This window comes from Ostrea edulis, chromosome 2 (genome assembly GCF_947568905.1).
Source record: "Ostrea edulis chromosome 2, xbOstEdul1.1, whole genome shotgun sequence".
Lineage (NCBI taxonomy): Eukaryota > Metazoa > Mollusca > Bivalvia > Ostreida > Ostreidae > Ostrea > Ostrea edulis.
The window spans coordinates 19,759,863-19,778,982 of NC_079165.1; the positions used below are offsets into that span (position 1 = coordinate 19,759,863).

Below are 19,120 nucleotides of genomic sequence, written 5' to 3' on the forward strand. Positions count from 1 at the left end.
TACGACGATTAGAACGGACAAATTTCGATCAGAAAAGCTCACTTGAGCCTTTGGCTCAGGTGAGCTAAAAACAGCCAATGATTCTCTTATATGAAATGCTGAATTTATTTTATGCATCCTTGTTTACATTTGTGCATAAAAGTGAGAAAAATATAAAGATTTATTCAGGATATAGGGCTCACGGCGGGTGTGACCTGTCGACAGGGGATGCTTACTCCTCCTAGGCACCTGATCCCCCCCGGGTGTGTCCAGTGGTCCGGGTTTGCCCAACTATCTATTTTGTATTGCTTATATTGTTCGTTATCTTCAAATTTCATTCACTTAAGAAGTTATATCTTCATGATTAGCTAATTTTCAAGCAATTGTTTATTTTAACGAAATGAAACAAGTCTTTAATTTCGAGTTATTTTAATGAGGTTTATATAAGTAGTAAAACTTTTTACAGGTTTACGCGTGCATCTTGAAAAAGCATGCGCCATTGTCAGTGACATGCGTTGTTTTGCACAATCTTGGGATTGATTGCCATGATATTGTGGATTCTCCACCTGTCTATCGCCAGTGTGTTGATAGTGGACGGCACGAGTGTGTGTGTGTGTGGGGGGGGGGGGGGGGGGGGGGGGGGGGGGGGCGGGTACCATATTGCTAGAACCTTCTTTAATAATCAACTGCAAGGTAAATACGTGAAATAAAAAACGAATACCTTTCAATATTTTTTTTCCATCTAACTAGTTCATAACCTCTCTCTCTCTCTCTCTACCCCCTCTCTCTCCCCCCCTCGCTCTCTCTCTCTACCCCCTCTCTCTCTCCTCTCTCTCTCCTCTCTCTCTCTCTCTCTCTCTCTCTCTCTCTCTCTCCCCCCTTAACTTCCCTTTCTTTACCTCAATCACTTCCATCTCTATATCCATGTTCTTCTCTTTTTCAATAAATTCCTTTTGAAGTGACAATTTGCAGCTACACGCACCTTCGTACAAGTCTGGGTCGATGTAGGGTTTGACACGGAAGTCTTGAGGCGCTTAGACTTGTAGACAAAGAGTTGGGACACTCCTGGCAGGCAGTCTACCTCCCATGTATTAATGAATATAAACTATATATTCATAAAGGATAAAGATATATTTTGTTTTGTTTTTTAAATCTAGTTTAACTTTGCAGTTTTCAGGTAGTATACTATAGTACTTTAAATATTCATATGCATGTATAGTATACATACATGTACGTGCTTCCAATGTCAGAACCTGAATCCAGGCCCTTCAGAGAGGGTCTATCCTCCACTAACAACTGCTGCTCAACTGGATTTGGGGATTGGCATATGGCTTCGCTGCCTCCCTTCCAATCCTTATTATGTATTAAAATGACATTATTTGCATTGATATTAAAGCAATACAAGCTGTAACTGAGGGCATTTTTTCGACTATCCAATTGTGCAGCAAATAATACCTATAGGTATATCATCCCCAGGATCTAAAGAAAAATTCAGCACAATAAACAAGGGAATATTGTTTGAGAGCATACCTACAATAAGCGTTTCGTATAAACCGCCATTGCGTCGTATACACGGACATAGGAACGATGATTGCCGAACACAATCGGGTTACTGAGACGGGGGTCATATTGACGTGAGTAACTACACGTTTCGTTTGTTTTAATCGTTTCATGAATGACAAGTACAATAAGTATAAGAAAGTGATAACAAATGTGCCACTCAAATGAAGTTTTGATAGTGAATATTTTCTATAAATCAGTGCCTTTCTTTCGCTTTTTTGCGAAACTGGTCAATGCATATCGGAGATTACGAGCAGGAATTACTGACAGGATGACAATGATTCATGAATCGACATTTTCTGCTGATTTGACGGGTTTATTGCTTCAGATTCTCTCATATTCTATAAAGTTATATATATTAAATCACAAATATGTTAAACATTTGTTTTTATTTTTCATTTATTTACCGTCAGTTACAGCTGGTATTGTTTTAAAATAAACTTTTTTTTCATTGAGGCAGATTTAGAGAATCTTCGGGACATTCTCTAATGACTTTTAACCTTTGTTTAGGACACCCGGCACGCATGTACGCTCATTGATGCAGCTCCCCCCCCCCCTTTTTTTTGGTTCGATACATTCTCTATCAACAGAAGAAAATAGATATTAATTAGATTCTTAATAGATCGAGTCAAACATTCAAATGTTATATCTATTAAAAGAATGGATGGTCAGAAAATTATGTTTATATCATAGCAAGAAGGAATATTTAATAGACCCCCGTTTTTTTAAAACCACAAATGACATCGATCGCAAGATTGATTGTATATTATTTAACATCCCTTTCGATAATTTTTCACTCATATGGAGACGTCACCATTGCCGATGAAGGGCTGCAAAATTTGGGCTTATGCTCGGCGGCGCTTACGGCCTTTGAGCAGGGAGGGATATTTATCGTTCCACACCTGTTGTGACACGGGACCTCGGTTTTTGCGGTCTCATCCGAAGCACCGCCCCATTTAGTCGCCTCCTACGACAAGCAAGGGGTACTGGGGATCTATTCTAACCTGGATCCCCAAGGGAATCGATCGAAAGAATATTAACAAAAATAAGAAATCTATAATATAGACATATATATATATATATATATATATATATATATATATATATATATATATATATATATAGTCAACTTTAAAATAAAATTATTGCTAGATTTATTACAAAAATAATTCTCGATCTAGAGATGACGAATTCGGCACATTGTTTATGACTTGTTTATTGTTTTTTAAATAATGGACATGTTACATGTACATTGTATATTATAACATTTTAAACATTTAACTTACTCGACCTCTGTCGTGGACACACTGTCTTATGCCGCTTCTCTGGGGTGTTTTCCTTCTACGGCTCGATCTTTTATACTTTCTAAGCTCTATGTGGGGTTTCTCTTTGGAAGAGGAGTAGTTGAAGCTCAAGGGGGATTACAAAGTACTCTCGAAATCCTTATCCGGCTGTTCATCATCCAGAGACAAAATGATATCGTTAAGTACAGCTTCCATTTTGCAACGAATGGTGCACCAAGCAGACGACGCAACTTCATCAAAGCAATAAAATGATAACCAAATATAAATGAAACGATGAAGTCAAGAAAGTTTTCATTTTCTTTTTAATTGCGACGTCTCAACTTGAATGAAAAAGTCTCCACTGGACGTAAAACAAAGAACCTGACCGCATATGACAGGTAAACGATCTGAGTTTTATACAGAGTTTTGTTACTCTTCTGAGTTGAGTTTCTTTAGGTTCGTGACACACTTTTTTGAGTCGAAACTCAGCAGAGTAAAATAAGTTACTCATATCAAATTTGAGTTGAGTAAAGTTCGACGATCGTGATCCCGGTGCCATGTTGTTGGTACGTGTAACGTCTACGAGATGGGGAATGTTTCACTCCATTATCCCAGTGGGGGTTGTTGATCTGTAGACTATAAGTTTATTTGGGTTAACATACAGTAGTTTCAAATGGTTGAAACGTCATTGAAACTTGGGATTTCCTGGATGCCATACGATGACAAGACTACACCTGTCTTCATTATTGGTGACGACACTTTCTGTCTCAGGAAATGGCAGATGAAATTCAACCATTTTAAAGAGAAACTTGTCCAATGAAGTGCACAATTTCACTTCAGAGTCTGTAGAGCAAGGTACAATGTAGAAATTAATGCATTTGGAATACTAGCTAACAGATGGCTATTAGTATCAAAGACAACCGAGCATTGAATCTATAGTGTTAGCATGTTTCTGTCTTCATAATCTAATGAGATTAGAGATTCTGAATCTACGAATTGATGTTCTTGATCAAGAGGGCGGAAATCACCATGTGGTTCCTAGAGGTGTTGTTAACATCGAGATATGAATAAGTTTCTCAAAGATAGGAAGCATTCAAACGACCATAGCAGCAAAGGCTGAGCCTCTCCTGAAGGCGCTCTTTCAGTCCATCTGAACGGTAACATTGTAAAATGACATGATATGAAGACCAGTACTAAAATGTATATTGTGACGAAAATGTTAAAAAAGACTGTTATGGTAGAATAATAATGACAATATCGATGACACTCAAAGTGCATGTTTTAATTGTCACAATCATGAATATTGATGTTTTATATGTAAAAGATGTAATTAAATGAATTAAAACAAAATACATGCCAAATGGAAAGGCAGTTTTAAACATTTTTAATTCTTGATAACTATACCTTTCCAATTCTTTTCAAATTTGGTATGAAGCATCCTTGGGACGTAGGGTACATATATTGTAAATTTCAGGACCCCTGTACGCCGGGGACTCACGAGCGGGGCAAAAATTGACCAATTTTCAAAAATCTTCTCTACAACTGCACATCGGTAAGAGAAACTAAATGCATATAGTCATTTCGAGCAGGAAGACATCTACCAAAATTTTAAGATTTCCGGGGTAGATCTAGAGATTCTGAGAACAGAGCTGGACCAAACTTGGTACATACATGTAGGGTTTATGTGTAAAACATTTGAGACTTAATTAAAACTACATGTAAATGGATATTTAGAGGGAGCAGATGTCTTTTCCCATAACTGCAAGTTTCATGATCCCAAGGGTAAAAGTTATGGTACAAGGGCACCAGAATTATCCAGGCCTGAAGGTTAAAACAAAATTGAGCACGTTTTCATACTCAAACTCCGTGCTCTAAATTGTACTCATACTCAAAAGTGAAGGTTATAAAACTTTTTAAAAATCATTCTCATACTTAAATGGAGTACATGCTCAAGATTTCCCGAGTATGCTTTGGAGCTTACTCGGAGTTGTACTCAAAACAAACATGTTTGAGTATGAGTATACAGTAAAAGTTTAATAACCTCCAGGCCCGATGCCTCACAATTGTCTGTTAGACTACAAATCGCTATGCGAATTTTTCAGGGATTGATGGATTCTGTATTGTTTAATGTCTCACTCGAGAATTCTCTGGAACAATATATTTTTCACTCCTGTATTATTTCTAAGCATATACAGATGATTATTTATATATTTTATAGTACTATGAGAGTGTACATGATTATTTATATATTTTATAGTACTATGGGAGTGTACATGATTATTTATATATTTTATAGTACTATGGGAGTGTACATGATTATTTATATATTTTATAGTACTATGGGAGTGTACATGATTATTTATATATTTTATAGTACTATGGGAGTGTACATGATTATTTATATATTTTATAGTACTATGAGAGTGTACATGATTATTTATATATTTTATAGTACTACGAGAGTGTACATGATTATTTATATATTTTATAGTACTATGGGAGTGTACATGATTATTTATATATTTTATAGTACTATGAGAGTGTACATGTACATGATTATTTATATATTTTATAGTACATGTACTACGAGAGTGTACATGGTTATTTATATATTTTATAGTACTATGAGAGTGTGCATGAAACCCATAATCATTTTAATGTACCGACTGCACGTAACCGAAATAAAAGGCTGAAATAGCGCCAAATCGGCGTGAAACAACAAGAAATAAACTAAAATCAAAGACAATTGACAGAAAGTAACTATTCTACTGAAAACTCCTTTCCCCTTTATGTAATAAAACAATGCAATATTGCCAAATTTCATAACGCATCACATTTAAGATTTAAAGTTACGATGGATCCGGGTTAGAATAGGTCCTTAGTACCCCCTTGCTGGAGTAGGTCCTCAGTACTCCTTGCTTGTCGTAAGAGGCGGCTAAATAGGGCGGTCCTTCGGATGAGACCACAAAAACCGAGGTCCCGTGTCACAGCAGGTGTGGCACGTTGAAGATACCTCCCTGACCTTAAGCGCCGAACATAGGCCTAAATTTTGCAGCCCTTAATTCAGCAGGGACGTCTCCGTATGAGTGAAAAATTCTCAAGAGGGACTTTAAACAATATTCAATCAATCAATCCAGAGGACAACACATAGGTATATTATCCATGTAATAAGCAAACATCCTTATATGATGAAGAATCCATTTAGTTCAAACCATGACCTTTATGTCGGGATGGGCCCACCAAAACCGAGTTTCATGTTTCCATTGGATTATGTAGAAAAAATAGGAAAGAACAAACTTTTATATAATCAAGGATCTTCATGCAGTGTTAACTTTACTTTGTGTAATGGAGGAGTGATAAAAATTGTGAGCAGGATGTGGCTAAAATTGGTATGAAATTTTATGCTGGAATATTCTAGAGAAGGACCAATCTTCGAAAAACCCGCCCAATCTTATATTGCGTATAGGAGTTATGAGATTGATCATTGTTCGTTATCTTCACCTTTCATGCATACTTTCCCATGTAGAGTAGATTAACTAGAAATAATGAGCCCCGAATTCAGATTGTGGTCAAATAACGTTTAAATCATACTTAACAACTGGGTAAAATTATGTGAAAATCTTTCAAGAACCACAAAGATTGTTGAAATTTAAGCATTCTCAAGACGTGTAAATCAGAGTTTGTTTATACTCTGAAGCTTGACACAATGGATGGGGTTGGAGTTTCATATGCTCAGTCGAGTGATGTAGCCTTGCGTGATCTAATCGAATCTTTCCCCCGAATGGCAGTGACCAATGTACAGTCCAGTCTGACTGTTCATCTCCATGACAGCAACTCTTGATGGTTGATACCGTGATCAAAATCCACTGTCAGATACAAACTCTCAGGGGCGTGTATGTTTAAAGTCTCGACGTCCAGCAAAGTTTCTGTTGCGTCCTAGAGGCAACACAGCCGCTCACCTAAACATATAAATTTTGTAGAAAAGGTGAATTTCCCGACTATAGACGACCTGCAATTTTTTCTCTGATTCCTTGAAGTTTAATTTTTTTTTTCGGGCATTATATCAACATCTGACAAGATTACAATGCGTACTATCTCCGCCTTCTCCCAGTTTCACTTGAATACGTACCTATCAACCTGTGCATGACAAAAATGCTGCCTGGAGAGTGAAGGCAGACATGCATTTTTTGCACTATATAGACACAGTTATGGATCAGTTATACGATATAAAGAAATCAATCTTCAGCCATTGTTATCTAGATAAACTAGGAGTCGAGTTGGTGCCACAGACACGCAATGTAGCAAGAAAGATACAGCGTTAAAATAACATAGGACGGGCGATCTGCCTATCACACACATTATACACAATCTCCTGTAAGCCATTAGTATTGTTTAAAGCCGAAATATTTCAGCTACATGTCAGAAAATATTATCCGCTGATTCTGTATAAACCACTTTGTTTATAACTCTAACATTGGTGGAATGTAATGCACATGAAATTACTGAAGTAATTCAGTATGAATGTTCTATTCATTTTTATGGTACGTAGGATAAACGTTATATTCAATCCAAAATATCTGGCCGAGAGATGGACTGTTCCCACATATTAAAGTCACGTTCTCATGTGTTAATCTGATGACCGGATGCTATATGCATGCTTTGTCACTTTTGCGTCGTAAACTCTTTGAACATTTTTTTTAAACTTCAGGGTTGATAATTCCCGACTATTTCCCCCTTGGGCCTTAAGAGGGGGAGGGGGGGGGGCAATTTAGATTACTTTTAGATATGTAACACATCTCGATCGCGAGTGATCAGTAAAAATTAGCATAAAAGCCCCAAAGTTTTGTGATTACATACACTCCACGTACGTACATGTAATCACAAAACCTTGACTTGTGAGGATACAAACTAGTGTGAAACTCGTAACTTCAGGGCCAGGGGATCGGGTCCCAAACTAAATATAATTAATCATATAGAGAAAAATATTAAATGTATCCATTTGTTTTTTTTATCCGGAACACGAAGCGAACACACTTGAGTTTGCAGTCACAATGTGAATGAACAAGGATACCTCCACCCAGACTGTGAAACTTGTGACATTAGGGCCTGGAACTAAGACCCCAGGTGGAGCTAAATAGGCCAAGTAAAGAATACGTAATATTGATAATAATCGTTTCTTGATTTTTAAGTTTCCAAGGTTTTTTTTTTTTATACCCCTTACATTTAGCAGACACTCTGAGTGCATAGTGATTACTTTTATTTTGCGAGACCTATTTCTGCGATATTACCTTGTCAGATTTACCAGCGAGACCTAAAGTGCGAAATATCATTTTGTCCAACACTAATGTATACATAAAACATTATTCGCGTACAGTCTCTTTTTAGCAAGGCGGACACGGTACAATGATAATAAAATTTCAAGAAAACAACACGTATGCTGAAAAGCTGCATGTATAGTTGAGCAGGGTACAGTTATTTTTGGACGCTTTAATATGAATAAATTGTAAACAGAATTACCTTCCCCTACTCCAACTGAAAAAGAAATTTTTCAGCAGATTTGGGGCTTTTATCAAGCCACTGCAAATTGCTTACCATTTTACCAGGGTTTTATATGCCTGAAATGATAAATACTCGACGGGCGGGGTAAATATTATACTCCAAGGTTAGCGAAAACATTGTATTGACCGATATAATGTCAATAATTGTTTTATTATATGATTACTTTAAAAACATTGAAACTGGTTACTAGGGCCTACAATTTGGGAAACAATACCTGGTCATCCATTTTTATGCCCCCGAGATCGAAGATCGGGGGGCATATTGTTTTTGTCCTGTCTGTCATTCTGTCTGAAACTTTAACCTTGCTAATAACTTTTGAACAGTAAGTGATAGAGCTTTGATATTTCACATGAGTATTCCTTGTGACAAGACCTTTTCGTGGGTACCAACATTATTGACCCTGTGACCTTGACGTTTAATCTACTTTTGAAAATTTTAACCTTGCTTATAACTTTTGAACAGTTTGTGATAGAACTTTGATATTTCACATGAGTATACCTTGCGACAAGACCTTTCCGTTGGTACTAAACCTTTTGACCTTGACATTTGACCTACTTTTTTTATTTTTTTTATTTTTACTTCTAAATGGTAAATTTTAGAGCTTTCATATTGTACATGAGCATTTCTTGTGACAAGATCTTTCTATTGGTACCAAGATATTTGACCTTGGCCATCTTCGGAATTGGCCATTATCGGGGGCATTTGTGTTTCACAAACACATCTTGTTCATGATTTGTATACACAAAAAGTGCAATATCCTATTTTGTTTATATCATGATTTAATAAAATCATGTGCAACTTATATCAAGCAATATATTCGGTCCTCTTTAGATAGGGTTCGATTTTACTACGTGTATCAATTCAATTATTGCTAATATTGCATTTCTAGTCAAGATGCGGGTATGTCTCCCGGCCAATTTCGTTCTGTATTTTTAGGACTCACAGTTTTCGTCATTTTGAATAAATGACAATCTTTTACACCTGACATGTTTTTCTGTTATGATTTACATGGATAGAAACAGAGCTGCAATGTTGCCTTGGATTAAGAGCAAAATTTTAACATAAATTCAATTATTGCTACTCCAGTTTGTGATAGAAGTCATTTATAGTTAAGAGTGAGTAGAGACGCGTCTTTTCATTGAGTGACTTCAAAACAGTAACCAGTCGTATGGAATTTGAAATTTCCTATTCATTTTGGTCCAATATAGGAAAAATCAAAATGTTATATTCCCCTCAAAGACACGTTAAGGTAAATATAGCGTTCAGTATTTCCTGGGTTGTTGGATCTTGGCCAACGGAAAGTTTGGGGTTATCCGATAACATGATAAGCCACATGTTGCAAGAAAGGGGTCTATGGTCTTTCAAATATCAATAAATGTTTATCAAAATACATTTGTAAATCAATTTTATTGTCTTCCCTCTTTTTATAAATGAACTGTCCATTATTTGAAGAGTTTTAAAGAGAAACTAATCTTTTGTAAATTGTTTAAGCACATGCAAGGTGAAGATAACGAACAGTGATCAATCTCATAACTCCTACAAGCAATACAAAATAGATAGTTGGGCAAACACGGACCCCTGGACACACCAGAGGTGGGATCAGGTGCCTAGGAGGAGTAAGCTTATTTGAATAACTACACTGTCATGAAACCATATATGAATGCTTTGGACAGACATTCAATTAGGAAAAAAAATCTACCGACTGACCGACCCATGTTGAAAATGGCGGGTCGGGTGCGGGAAACGAAGATATTTTTAAGGATGGCCTTAGTGTAATCGTGTAGTTTTAGCTTATATTAGTGCATCACATGATAAATCCTAGGAATCTCATTGGATAACGTCGTCTATATTCTATAAGTGATAGTATGCCTAGTTATAAACATTTGCTTTACAGAGTTATCTTTCTTTCATAAAAACTACTTGTACCAGCCAGAGGGCGTTGTTTTGTTTGCATAGGAGGGAAAGATTGCCCAACTATCTATTTTGTATTGCTTATAGGAGTTATGAGATTGATCACTGTTCGTTATCTTCACCTTTCATTTACGAAGTATTTTAGAAAATGTAGAAAATATGAATTAAAATTTAACAAGTGCATGCAATCAAAATACACCTACGTCTTAAATGAATGATGTTCTGGGTATAGTCAGTTTTTAAATCGAGGTAAGCTACTGACAAACAAGTTGATGGTACAGGGATTTCAACAGTCTCGATTGAAGTCAGCATTTCGCAAATTCTATGGTCGTTATAACGATCTAGTTCGTCAATACAACCTTGCATTGGGTCAAATGCTGTATGACGTGTTTCATACCGATTGTTAAGCCGTTCTTGGCACACTGATTTTGACTGCGGATAACTCCGTTTACCTATCAGGATATGGGGCTCACGGCGGGTGTGACCGGTCAACAGGGGATGCTTACTCCTCCTAGGCACCTGATCCCACCTCTGGTGTGTCCAGGGGTCCGTGTTTGCCCAACTATCTATTTTGCATTGCTTGTAGGAGTTATGAGATTGATCACTGTTCGTTATTTTCACCTTGCATAAGCAATACAAAATAGATAGTTGGACAAACACGGACCCCTGGACACACCAGAGGTGGGATCAGGTGCCTAGGAGACCTCGCTGTCGCTCAGGCACTATTGCTTTCCAAAACAACACCATGAGAGCATAGTGTCCACCTAAGCAGTCTTTAATGGGTAAATGGTCCAAAAACAACATATTTTCTCTAAGTATACGAATTATGATGATATTTCTAACATAATCGTATGATACATAAAGTAAATGTCGTGCTGGAGGGGGGGAGCTTCTTTTTTATTTGAAGTATAATGTATGTACTTGTGTAATTTGATCATATCACGCCGTACGCAGTCCTAAAGTCCTAAGTTCTTACAGTAATATATATTATCACTAATTCATCATTTCACCAAATAGTATCTGATTCTAAATGCACTAAATTATGAATAGGCTAAAATAATCACAATTATGGTATAGCGTTACTACACTTTTTTTCTGGAAACATATTAATGCCATTGCAATGAAAAATTTGAAACTACATAACCCTGCTGGCCATTAGCAAAATTTTAATTGTTTACACACAAATTGGGACAACTCAGACTTCTTTTTTGGGGGGGTGCCTCAGAAAAGTGTATGAGAGAAATTTCATTAACAATTGACATATGCGCATATCAATATTTTTTCAGCAATCTGTCGATGGATTTTCTATCAATAGTAACAATTTTAATGTCGTAAAAACCCCGATAGATTATGACTATATGCAATAAAGTTATAATATAACTTTCATCGTGAAATCGAACAGAGCTGAAACTTAGCACATGCCAATAGGTTTTTGTTCTGTCTTATCGCACGTCATGTATGTCGAGGAAACAACACAGAACCTGGAAGATGTAGTTTGGGTTGTTGAAGGGTTCGGGGTGAAAGGATGAGGAATTGCTCCTCGAGTGGACTCTGGTAATGATTTCAGTGATAAGATAGCACACTTAATGAAAAGTGACATCTGCCGGAGATGACTATATATTTGTGACTTAATTGACGTTTTTTGGTATCCTTCGTGCTCCAATTAATAAGAACTGCCAGAGTTGCACACCATATTTCCCCTCCGATTCTCTGCATGAGCAGGACCATTATTCACCTTAGATACTGCCTAGTGGGGTTCCGTTATAAAAAGGTGAGTACAGGTTTTTTTTTGAAAACTTAAAACCAGGTTGATGCGTTCCGTCGACGTGTTTTGATATATTGAGAGATTAAAATGGATGCTGAAGAAATAGAGACCGCTAGTTTATCACTCTATTTTGTGCACCTATGCAATAACTTTGAGTAGGTGCTGTTGCTATGCAATTTCTCTCTCTCTCTCTCTCATGAATACAATTTCATAGCGTTTAGCTTTTCTTGAGAAAGAGAAATTGAAAAGAAATTAAGAAATTCAATAGTTTGAACTTTTGTTTTCGTCAGGGGCGGTAGACTGCAAGGATTAAAGTAACAGAAAGCAGTTGTGACATCTCGCTTTCACCTATCCGAGGATTATATCGAGTAGAGACGACTTTTAATGCGTGCACACCGTCCTGCTATCGGAACACTCTTTGGCGGTTGAGTCTGAGATGTGATACAGCGTATTACATGTCATCGTTCTTGGTGTAAGCGGTCGCAGCGGACTGTAGCATTTGTATAACATTGGCATGTGACAGTAAACAGGGAGTGAAAGAGCATTCATAAACTTCACTGGACAGCATTCAAAGAGAGAGGAAAGCCAGAGCAATGGAGGAAACTATAAGGTATATTAGGCTTATGTTTTATCTCCTCCAACTAGTCATTTTCAGCTTCCTCAAACCAAGTTCTTTGCTTTTTCAAGCCATGTTGTAAGATAAAAAGACTCTGGGTTTCCTTCAAGGCGACCTACTTGGCTCTTTTAATCGAGCCATTGTTAATTTATAGTTGACCTTTTCCCTCGTTTATCTCGAGATATTTAATCAAGGACTTGCATTTAGATTAGCCTCATGCCCAGACTGTAAACTTGTTTTTTTTTTTCATTATCTTAACTAAGGCCTCGTCTAAATTTTGACTTTCTCACTGCGAAACTCTGTAAACAACGTGGTATTTTTAAACAATATTTTACATCATACTAGTTGTATAGTTTAAAAAGTAAATGAAAATTGATAGTAGGCAAAAATGTACAGAATGTTCAGTGTGGTGGTGTTTGTTTTCATTTTTAATCCTTACAAATCATGAGAACATTTTCATATTTGCACTTGATATATTACATAGTTTCCGTGGTAACCATCTAATTTAGTAGATTTTGAATTGATGTTTTTCTTTGGTCGATGAATAGAATCTATTAGAGAAGTTATTGTTCACTTCTTAAAAAAAATAATTGGGAAAATAAATGATTTGGGATTGTATTTGTAGAACTGAAATCTGAGCTTTCGATTATTAACTAAATCGATGAACTAGCGACACAAATAAAATGCCCCTTATTAATAATTACATGCTCAACAGGTGTCTCGGAGCTCAGATTGCAGATAACCACCACCATGGACCGCCATTTCTAATTGTTCTATCAAATGGCCGTCCCCTATCACGGGCCTGTCACACTTTTCCGATTTAGAGACTTAAATATCGCAAACAAGCTTGCTTTTTAAACACCATGTCACTAATTAGATTTCACATTATACAAACGTAAGTGGTGGTGGTGGGGGCGGGGTGGTGGGGAGATAGTCGAAATTTCCCCTCGAATATTTACGTTTTATTGGAACTCTGTCAGCATTCCCTTTCTAAGTTGGGTTTTTTTTTTTTTGGGGGGGGGGGGGTAATATTGAGATGAATCTACTAAAGTTAAATGTGTAGAATCTACATGACTATCTGTCTCCTATAACACCTGAAAAAATAAATCTAAATAATGTATAATGGACAAGAACTGTATTTTTGGCATGGGAATATGAGAGGGAGTTTATTTCCTCGACATGCCATGCGATCAAAAGGTCGGGTTATCAGATACCTACATCAATACAGTCTTACATGTTGTTGTGTTATGCTAGGAAACAATGAGACCTTGTTATTTCTGACTCAAGGGAAAAATGGGTAAAGTCGGCGAATTACAATGCAAAAATTAAGCATTCAGTAGCAAGGGTTGTGTTAGATTAAGCGACTTTTAGCTGTTTTACAAATACAACTAGGATTTATCGGTGTTAGTTTCTCCGTTCAAAATGAAAGACTAGTTTAATGCTCTATATCGTGTTGTATTCGCAAGACGTTAGGATTCACATAACTTTACACGAAAAATGCCAACACTTATTGTGTACAATAACCCATTACATAATTTTGATATGATATATAATCTCAAGGTTAAATGCCCACCTGGTCTACAGATCGAGAAAAACCGAGACAGGGTGAAACATGCAGGATTTTTCCTGCCAGAGGAAACAGGGCATAGCTTACCTGGCTCATTAGCGCGGGATAAATTTACACACCGTTCTCTTGTTGGGTCAGCGGTGCAGAGTTGCAGGTTAATCTGTTTAAAATCAGAAACAATCTCCAGAATCGTTTAATTAAGACGTATACTGGCGCGCAAGTCATCTTCCACGTGTTACGCTTCACTAAGAATGGTTATCTGTTTGTTGAAAACCGACAGCGAAACTAAGCTGCTTTGGAAATTGGAACTTTTTTGTCCGACATTTGGTTCTTTTTTTTCTAGGATGGTCTATGAATCATAAGTTTTGATGAACAATCGGAATACATTTTGTGTAGTTAGGAGAAAGGTTTGTTTCATTGTGTTCAGTGTTTATTCCATTCATTTTCAACAATTATTTAAGGGATCTGTGTATTTGTAGTATTTTATTTTAGGATAATGAAAATAAAAGCCAACGTAGTAAATGTCAGTTAAAACATTTCCTTGGAGTACATGTAGTTGATTGGTCGGTCATTCAGTATGTCGGGGGTTTACAGTGATGGAAGTCGAGCAACTGGCGCCCGTGCAAATCCGTGTAAACCCGTTTAGTTCGGTCTATATTTTAGTTGTTATTAATGATCCATTATGTGTTCTAATGCACGTATGATATTCACCTTATCGCGTTGTGTCAAGAAAATTATATCTATATATATTGTGACTCAGTCATATGTTATTTTCTTGTTTGTAAAACATGAAAAATGTTCATTGTGGTGCGAGAGGATATTTTCATTTATAAATGCCAGAAAGGAATTTTAAAAAATATGCAAGATCTTAGATTTACTCACTTTAAATTAAAAAAAAACCCACTTGCTTTGTCCATTTTGAATTTACTCAAATGAAATCAACGATACATAGTTGGCAGAACATTTTTTTTAAATACAAAGACGGTCTTCTGCGAGGCAGATGTACACGTATTGTAATATGTTGTTGTCACATGCTACAATGTTCCGGAATCACCAAACCTTTTTAAAACCACACATTCCTGAGAGCATGCGTACAGGTCCAGTGGCAGGAAGCCTTTAGTGGACTATCTATGACAAAGGCATGTTTTGTCCCCCATAAAGCTAAAATAAAAATCAATGCTTTCAAATAAAACTAAATCATGTTTTTTTATTCCATCAGATATATTTATGATCATTTGGACTTAAACAACATCAAAAGTAATGTACATGTAATTGTATTTATTTTAGGTAAACTGTAAAGTTTTGTGAATGGCTTTCTTTGCGAAGGCATAGCGATAGAGTTCAGCTTTGGACAAGTTTGGAAAGATAAATTTAATGTTATCTCAGAACGCTAAGCATAGGTCTAAATTTGTGGTACTTCATCAACATCTGGTGACGTCTCAATATCAGTGAAACAATCAATTAATCACTTGTACAATATATACATCTGACCTGGTCGTTGAAGTTTACATTGTTTTTATACAGCTGTATGCATCTGCTAAATATGATTGCAGACTCACACCTGCGCATTTCTCGCGTTCACAACCCCTGTCCTCTTTGTCAGTTCAAGCGAGGATTGAGTGGTTGTTTTCTTGTATGCTTAGCGCTCAGGGAAGGGTTCTTCAATGTGCCAACGTCTGTCGCGACACGGGAGCTCCTTTTTAAGGTCATATCCGAAAGACACGTGACTCTCACTTCTCAATGCCGAGCATTTGGCGAAGTAGCAATCACTACTTATGTTTTCGCCTTACTGCGGGACTCGAACTCGCAACCTCCTTGTTACGAAGCCAACGCTATACCACTAAGCTATCACGACCGGTCTCGTTCAAGCGAGGAATTCAACGGTCAAGTTATACAGCATGTACATAAAACGACACGCACTACAGGGTGTCTATACTACAGGGTGTGTATACTACAGGGTGTCTATCCTACAGGGTGTGTACAAGCACTATTCCTAAGATTATACAGTGCGGACCTTAACCTTATTTACTGCTGGTTAGTATGACGAAGGATCTGGTATGTTGCATATCACTTATCGTCTCTGCAAACCTTCATTAAAACCTGCACATGGCTGCGTGGAATAGTCAACAGACATGTTAAGAGAAACCAAATCCTTTTGCACAACATTTACTTTTGTTATGCACCTTATAAATTCGTTAGCATGAAACACATCATTTGGATTGTTAACTACTGTCCACCGGCCGCCGGTTAAGAGTCTCCCGAAATTTTGCCTTCCATTGATCGTTATATTAGTCACGTTACACCGGACGTAAAGTAAAATTGTCCTGACTTATAGACTGGGTTCTCTGACAACAATCAGTTTTTCTTTTACCCTTAAGCGGATTTGTTGCCCAAAGTTTAACTGCAAGTAGAACATAAAGTACAGCTCTCCCTCGCTGGTTTAGGTCCTGTGAGGATCCGGGTTGGAATAAGTCATCAGTACCCCCTTGCTTGTCGTAAGAGGCGACTAAATGGGGCGGTCCTTCGTACGAGTCCGCAAAAACCGAGGTCCCGTGTCACAGCAGATATAGCACGTTAAAAACTCCTCCCTGCTCAAAGACAGTAAACGCCGATCACAGGCTTAAATTTTGCAGCCCTTCACCGGCAATGGTGACGTCTCCATATCAGTGAAAGATTCTCAAGTGGGACGTTAAACAATATACAACAATAAGCCTCGCTGGTTTAGTGTATATCTGTATACAATTTGTTTTGGTTAATGTTTCTCAGTAGCCTTAGTAAAACCCTGGGAAGTAATGTTTCTAATGTTTGCCTTCTACAGGTTCTAGGTCTAGTTATTTTTCTTCTGGTTACTTTTATCATCTTCAGTTCATCTTCTACTATATGGACAAGTGCTTTGTCTTTCGTTTTGGGATTTTTTTTTTACCTTTGCAACTTGTTCCATCAGCTTTCTCCGGTACGAGGAGTTTGGGGGCAACTTAAGTCTTGTTTATAAAATTCCGATTTTTCGATGAAGTCGCAATCATTAGATGCGATTCATATACAGAAAAAAACCCTGGAGGAATCTTTATAAACATGTATATTTGATATTGGCCAATGCGTGGACCAATTTATAATACAGCCACGCATACATAATTCATTCGTAAGAAAAATGGAAAATTTCGCACCGCCTCTCTCCAGCAATTAATTGTAAGTCTTAACTTGACGCGCATGAGGTCAACCGAAACATAAAAACAAAGAGCAAGAGTGGCGATTTCAATAGCACGCTGACAACTGACGGACGAGTTTCTTCACAATTAGGCAGGGCGCGCGCAAGAAGGTGACCGCGTTCTTCAGCGATCAAATAAGCCAGAAAGGTACGCTAAATGACTGTCCCCCAGCAGTGACTGCTAGTTAGGTGGCCGCGTGTGCTTTTACTATTTGCCGGTTTCATAGTCTGATTGATAGGTGAGTCGATTTTTTCTTCTTCTGTTTAGATGTACACCTGTTCGATTAAGCGGAAGTAGAATGCGTAAAAAGTCAGATGGCCATAAGTTGCTTTATCGATTGCTGTAAGTGTAAATATTATACATGGAACTTTGTTGTATGTAATTTTCTCTAGTTTCCACGTAGTACTTTCTTAAAAGAATATATTCTGTAATATGCAAGAAACGAACCGCATAATCAGACAGTTGCAAACCTTGTCCGCGTATATAAATACAAATTGTAATTAAATGCGAGTCTTATCACTAATAATGACAAGGCTATGTCATAAGTTACCATTTTAAATAAAATTTGGTTTGCAAATCCTGTCGAGGAAAACTTAATGTCATTCATAACATGATTGTATGGAATATAGAATTGAGATGTAAATGTTCGACACGAGTTATATAGGGTCCCCTTATAACCTATTTGGAAGTTTGTGCATATTACAGTATGCTGTCATTAATGTATCCTTGATTTCTGTTAACTTTGCTTAGGGGAAAGATAAAATAATTTATAAATGTCTAAAACATTTTTTTTTTAAATCGCGGAATGATTCTAGGAAGCAAGGCTTTAGGAAAGGTAAAGTGTGCTTATAACCAAACTTGATACATATATACAATACATTTAGTAATAACTTTCATACTTGTTACAACAAGAAATGGTATACTTGTACAACCATTTAATTTGAAGTTGTTAATGAGAAAAAAATAACGGGAGTGGGGAAGGGGCAAATTACTATTTTGTAAAACCAAACATGAAAAAAGGAACCCCTGACCGCATTTTATCAATCGCAGTGTTTCATATTATTCAGAACCTATTAGATAATCTGTACACGTGATAAATATGACAACTAGAGAGAGAGAGGACACCCCTTCCCTCTCCCTTTCAACGGACCTGTCAAATTCTTGTCCTCGTACATATTTTTATATCCGAAAGTAACTTTGTATAAAGGAAATAATATGAGGATCTAAGGGCTGTGTGGTTGACTGATCTGTCACCAGTTTGAGTACTATATCCATTTGCTTGATACCACTGAATATTGATAAAGTAACCCCCCCCCCCCAACCCCCAAGTCTAATATCCTGTTAGTTATTGAAAGATGATGACGTTAAGCTAGTTTTGAAATTGAATTAGGTCACGCCAATTTTGACATTGGCGGCCACATAAATAGACCTTGATCTTATATGAAAATATCAAACCATGTGATATTATTCATACATGTGACAACCAACATTTGCTGTTCGGTCAAAGAATAATAAATACTTTATTTCAAACTCGAATAATAATTTTCTGAATACAGAATAAAACAGCTCTGAAATTGGCTAAATAAACCCATTATGCCTTAGGCTTATACACCAGGGGTAATGTGAGATTTTGCCTGTTTTCTTTCTCCGTCGATCATCCGAACAGAAAGCACA

At 37.0% G+C, this 19,120-nt stretch overlaps 1 protein-coding gene across 4 annotated transcripts in view; it reads left to right on the plus strand.

Annotated features, from left to right (window-relative positions):
* The first annotated feature begins 11,755 nt into the window (after positions 1–11,755).
* The window catches only part of LOC125667602 (frizzled-5-like), a 47,559-nt gene continuing 40,194 nt past the window's right edge, over positions 11,756–19,120 (plus strand). Inside the window, exons 1-2 of one of the 4 annotated variants that reach the window (XM_048901185.2) lie at positions 11,756–12,063; positions 12,348–12,667. The gene's annotated coding sequence lies outside the window, so the exon portion shown is untranslated. Of the gene's footprint in view, positions 12,064–12,347; positions 12,668–14,352; positions 14,648–16,728; positions 17,685–19,120 lie in introns of those variants that run through there. The other 3 variants (XM_048901194.2, XM_056156312.1, XM_048901188.2) reach the window with 3 other exon arrangements.